The sequence below is a fragment of the Sardina pilchardus genome, chromosome 17 (assembly GCF_963854185.1).
Source record: "Sardina pilchardus chromosome 17, fSarPil1.1, whole genome shotgun sequence".
Lineage (NCBI taxonomy): Eukaryota > Metazoa > Chordata > Actinopteri > Clupeiformes > Clupeidae > Sardina > Sardina pilchardus.
Window position 1 is genome coordinate 6,771,965 of NC_085010.1, and position 6,000 is coordinate 6,777,964.

Below are 6,000 nucleotides of genomic sequence, written 5' to 3' on the forward strand. Positions count from 1 at the left end.
GCCCTGTTGAGCCGCATTTGATAAATGAAGTGGACGCTAGTTAAGGGGAGAGTGAATTAAAAAAATTCAATTAAAAAAAAAAAAAAATGCTTTAGCTGCTACACGGAAACCAGGAATGGCTAGGCGGACACTCCACCGGAACTGTCCCGTCCGGCTACCATAGTAACGAATTGCACCGATATCTTGATAGCATATTTGATGAAAACTAACTGGCTACTTATGATTTATGTTCTGTTTATCTTGTATGAAGAACGGCTGCTTGGCCATTCTAATTGTAGCTTTAAACGAATGGAAATGAATAGTTTAAATAAACCCAAACAAAGAACTGGTTTGAGGGTGGGGGGGGGGGCTTCACGTCCTCTCACTCGGGGTTCCGCAATCGGGCCGCATTTCAGCCGAGCGCTCGCAGAGCAATCGGACCTAGATTCATGCCGAGGACCGGCCGAGTGTTTTCGCCTTAATCGGGCCGCGTTACAGCCGAGCGCTCGCAGAGCAATCGGCCCTAGATTCATGCCGAGGATCGGCCGAGTGTTTTCGCTTTAATCGGGCCGCGTTCGGCCCGCACATTTTTTGCTACCTGGGTTCTAGCAAGTTCAACTCTGATTTGATTTACCTCAGAGACAGACATAGACGACGAGACGCTGAAGACTCTGAGGACGGTGATTCAGTAACGAGATAATTTGGTACGACGGCGACATCCTACCTTTGCTACCATTACCCCAAGTTTAATAGTTCATATAAGTTTTATAGTTTTATGTTTAGGCTAGTCACGTTCTGACCTTACAGTCTATGGTTCTGACTAACGTTTGTCAGGCTAGCAGCTAGCTGCTAACGTTCTGGCTGCTTTTCTGTCAAGTACTAGTTGCTTTTTTGTCGAAGTTCATTAGTTGGTTTAATCGTTTTATTTTTTTGATATATTTAATCGTTTTATTTATTTGATATTTCATAGTTTTAAATTGTAAGAGGCCTAGTGTGCTGGGTGAGCTTTTAACAGTCTTTCAGGTGCCTGTTTTTGATGGAATGGTTGTACTATTATCTAATGGAAGAGTTTACAGAGTAGTTTACAGAGATATTTATATGGCTAGCAGCAATATTTAATGTGAGTCAGCACAATGAATATGATTTGCAATGTGTGTGGAAAAGCCTGCACCAGTAAGTTTGCGTATGTCCGGCACATGCGAATACATGGTTGTATGCCAAATGTGTCTTACAAATGTGGTTTCTCTGAGTGCAGTAGAGCTTTTACAAAGTTTATAGCCTTCAAGGTTCATATGCATCGACATAAGCATCAGAAGAGTCAAAATAGAGAGCATGGATCAGGAGATTTGGCATGTCATATTGAATTTTGTAGCGCTAAGTGTGAGGATATCCATGGGCTTCTCTTACACCTGAGAAATCATTTTGCTGAAGGTAAGACTGTCACGTGTCCCTTCCGAGACTGTAATGGAAAGTTTTCCGTCAAGTCTACATTCACGTCACATGTGTCAAGAAAGCATAGTGACTGCTCTAAGCAAAATTTGAGTCAGTCAGTTGGAAATGCAGACAGTAGGCCTACTGATTGCAGTGAGAGTTGTGAACTTGAGAATCACAGTGAGTCTGATGTTGAGGAAATGGCAATTTCCTCTGAAAAGGATGAAGATGCAGGGCAGTTTCTCCAACATTTAGCCTTGTTTTATTTGAAACTACAAGCCAAATTGCTCCTTCCCTCCTCTGTTATTCAAACAGTGATGGAACATTATCAGGATATACACGACATGAATCAGTCACATCTAATTTTCAAACTTAAAGAAAAGCTGACTTCAATTGGACTTAGTGATGCCGATGTAAGCATTGCGATGGATGTCTTGAGAAGTGAGGATCTTCTCAGTGCCGATAACACTGAAGTACTTAATACTGACCATAAGAGAAAGACATTTTTCAAGAGTAAATTCAGCTATGTGGAACCTGTGTCCATTTGCCTTGGTCAGAATGAGTCCGGTAAAGAAAGCTTTGCACAGTATGTTCCGATAAAGAAAACGGTAGTTTCTCTTGTCATTAGAATCCGTCAAAGAGCAGCTTCAGAAAACAGACTCTAGTACCCAACCAGGCGATGTTCTCCAAGATGTATGGGATGGTACAATTATGAAAGACAATGTGCTCTTAAAACACGATCCTGCATTGGGCATTATCTTATATCAGGATTCATTTGAAGTTGTCAATCCTCTTGGATCAGGGCGGAAAAAACACAAGGTTTTGGCTGTCTATATGACCCTTGCAAATATCCAGCCCCATCATAGATCAGGCATTGATCAGATGCAGCTTGTGCTGCTTTGTCGAGAGCAGGACTATAAATACTTTGGGCAGGATCTGTTGTTTGGCTCTCTTGTTAGAGATTTGAAGGATATTGAGTTGAAGGGATTGGATTTGCCTGATGGGCAGCTCTGCAAAGGCACTGTGTGTGCTATTGCAGGTGATAATTTGGGTTCGCACAATATTGGAGGCTTTACAGAAAACTTCAGTAAGAGAACATATTTTTGCAGATACTGTGAGATTGACCGGGATACTTTCCTAGCAGATCCTCTGGGTAAGGGCCCTGACCGCACACCTGAATCTTATCAGAGACATGTTGCAAATTGTGGTGGGGACAAAAACAATTCAAGTGGCATTAAGTTTAACTCCATTTTCAATGACCTTTCATATTTTCATGTATGCCAGCCTGGATTACCACCATGTGTAGGTCATGATCTTTTTGAGGGCATTGTGTCAACTGATGTGGCCTTGTATCTGAAACACCTGGTTTTGACAGAGAAACATTTCACTTACACTCAACTAAATCGACGAATTGTCCGGTTTAAATACTTGGGTAGTGATACTGCCAATAAACCGTGTGAAGTGAATGCACGTTCTGATGAACTCGCTGGACATGCGGTTCAGAACTGGTGTTTTTTACGGTTGTTGCCGGTGATAATAGGTGATAAAATTGAACGTCCTGATGAGAATGAGATCTGGCAGCTTCTCTTGCAGTTAAGGGAGATTGTTGAGCTTGTTTGTGCACCAACCATATCAACTAGCCAAGTGGCATACTTAAGGGTTGTAATCGACGAGTATTTATACAGTCGAAGACAGAGTTTCCAGGATCACCCCCTTAAGCCGAAGCATCACTACTTAAACCATTACCCTGAACTCATTCTCAAGTTTGGCCCACTTATTCGTCTGTGGACACTGAGATTCGAAAGTAAACATGGTTATTTCAAGCAGTGTGCAAGAAGGCTTAACAATTTCAAAAATGTGTGTGGGACCCTAGCTGAAAGGCATCAGCTCTTTCAATCCTTTCTCAGTACTGGATCCATCCTGTCTCCGTCTGTTGTTGCAGAAAGGGTTACTGAGTTTATAGTGGAAGACTACAGTGATGAAATAAGACAGTCAGTTAGGCCTCATGAGTTTACACCTAACAATACACTTGTTGGCAATGAAATCACTGTAAAAGGGACCACTTACAAAACAAACAAGTTGTGGTAATAGACTACTATGATGGTGGCCTAATCATAGGAAAGATAAAAAAGACCATACTGCATAAGCAGTCAGAAGTCTACTTTGTGACTGAACTCTATCAGGCTGTTCGCCAACCTTTCATGAATTTTTACCAAATTGCACCCATGCAGGCGGTCTACAAGTTTGTGAGTCAGAAAACATTGCTAGATTATTACCCATTGCCTGAATATCCTGGGTCTGTTGTAAGTCTGCATCATTCTTTTCCCACATTCTGATCATTTAAATGAATAGGCTAGCATGCATGGACCTAAGACAAGGCAAACATGATTTATCTTGTGATTACTTTTAATGTTTAGAAATTGAAGGGGAGAACCAAGTAGACTTAAGTAACATTTTGGATAAACCTGTATTACATGTATTTATGTTCATGTTCAGAACTATACCTTTCTTGTAAAATTGGTGATATGTCACTGAATTCCACATGGTTCTCACCCCTTGAAATGTATTGTTTGCAATGTCATTCTTGTCACATTTATGTAGCTGACTCCAGGATCAATCTCATAACATCAAAATGTCTTACTATCTTGTTTCTTTATCGTATAGTTATGTCATCAAATGAAGAAATAGCAGAGATCATCAAAAAATATCTGCCAAGCCTGTCTGATGATCGACTATATCGGCTCTTAGAAGCTCTTCAAAGTTCCGGTGTTGAGTGCGTTGAGGACCTGAAACATGTAGGGGAAAAAGAGATACAAGATGTGTTGCCAAATGTACAAACAAAGAAATTGATTGAAGGATTTAAAAAAGGTAGTAGTTGTCTCAGAATTTTTATCTCTTTTATCATTACCACTGTAATGATTTGTGTAAATAATTCCTTGTGCAGTTTTACAAATCACAATTAACGTGTTGGATGAATAGTTCTTGTATATATCTTAAACACATTTATTCACTAACTGCCAGTGGTTTTGCATGCTTTACATGTGTTTTAGAGACAACAACAATTACCCTTGAACTGATGCCATGTGACTCACACTCCACTTTTCAAGCAAGTCCATCGCCACCCTGTCTGCCTCTCTCTCCAACTTCATCAAACAGACCTTCTGCACTCCATGGTTTACCAGGATCACTTCCAAGGGTTGTTACAGCAAGCAGAACAGGTAGTCACTGGCTTCAGTCGTTTGAAGTGCCGTGGCACAAAATGTCGAAAGACATTCAGGATGCCATAGCAAATTGCCGAAGGCCTCCACCAGATAAACGGCGACAGATGATTCGTGTTCTTGTGGATGAGATCCGGAGATTTGACAAACCCTACTCGCAGAGAATGCCTCACAATATGTGAGAATATTGTTAGGCAGCATCGCAGTAGTTTTGCCGACATGACACCAGCAGGTGTCTTAATTGCGGGGGGCTACACGTCATTGCTTTCACAAGTAAAAACAAGAATTGAGAACTTGAATCGTGGAGTTGCCATCCACAGACATAGATCGTCACCATCATCTGGACAACAGCGAAGGACAAACAACTCCTATGGATGTACACAGTTTGAACCAGAAGTGCAACCAGATGAGCCACTGCCTCTGTTCTTCCATTCTATGTAGGCCTTCAGTACTGTTATTATGTTTTTTGATGTCCTCTCCAGGGTATATTTCAAGTAAGAAGTTCAGTGGTAAGCTGCAACTGCTGTTTAAAACATTTTTTGATTGTTTTAAGGTATTGGCATTGGCATACCTGTGTTGCATTATTAAGCGCGTGTTACCAGGGTAGCAGTTATGTGATGTCATGGCGATGTGTTGGGATAGCATTTGTGTGTGTGTGTGTGTGTGTGTGTGTGTGTCTGTGTGTGTCTCTGTGTGTGTGTGTGTGTGTGTGTGTGTGTGTTTTTTTTGTTTTAAGGTATTGGCATTGTTAAGGTATTGGCTTTGTTGCATACCTGTATTACAAATTAAGTGGATTTAAAGTGGATTAAAAAAAAAAGCTGCAGGAGGCATGTATTTAATAAAACGCTTTTAAATTACATCTTGTTTGAGCTGCCCTTATTATCAGTAGTGTATATAAAAATGTATATATATGCTCAGGGCTGTACGCTAAGCTTTTTCACTAGGAGCACAGGTGCTCCTAAATGAAAAAGTTTAGGAGCACAGAAAAAAATTTAGGAGCACTATGAAATTTCCTTGAAAACCTTCTTGCCTTAAGCAGGATACAGATCATTCACAGCAGTGGCAATCATAGTCTCTGCTCAAACCCTACACACACAGAAAATGGCTTGTCTTGTTTCTATTTCATATTTTGAATTCAGAATTTGTATACATTTTGTTATCAATTTATAGCATTTTAGGATCTGCATAATTACTTATAGCTTAAAATATTCAGTAAACTGAATACTTCATATTGATTACACTGTAATGATATTACAGGGGTGGTGTGTAGGTCTAATTGAGTGCCTGTCACTTTAAGATGTACGTGAACATAATTAGGTTTCATTCGGTTTTAGGAAAAGAGTCAAGCATAGTTCAAGGATACATCATGTTT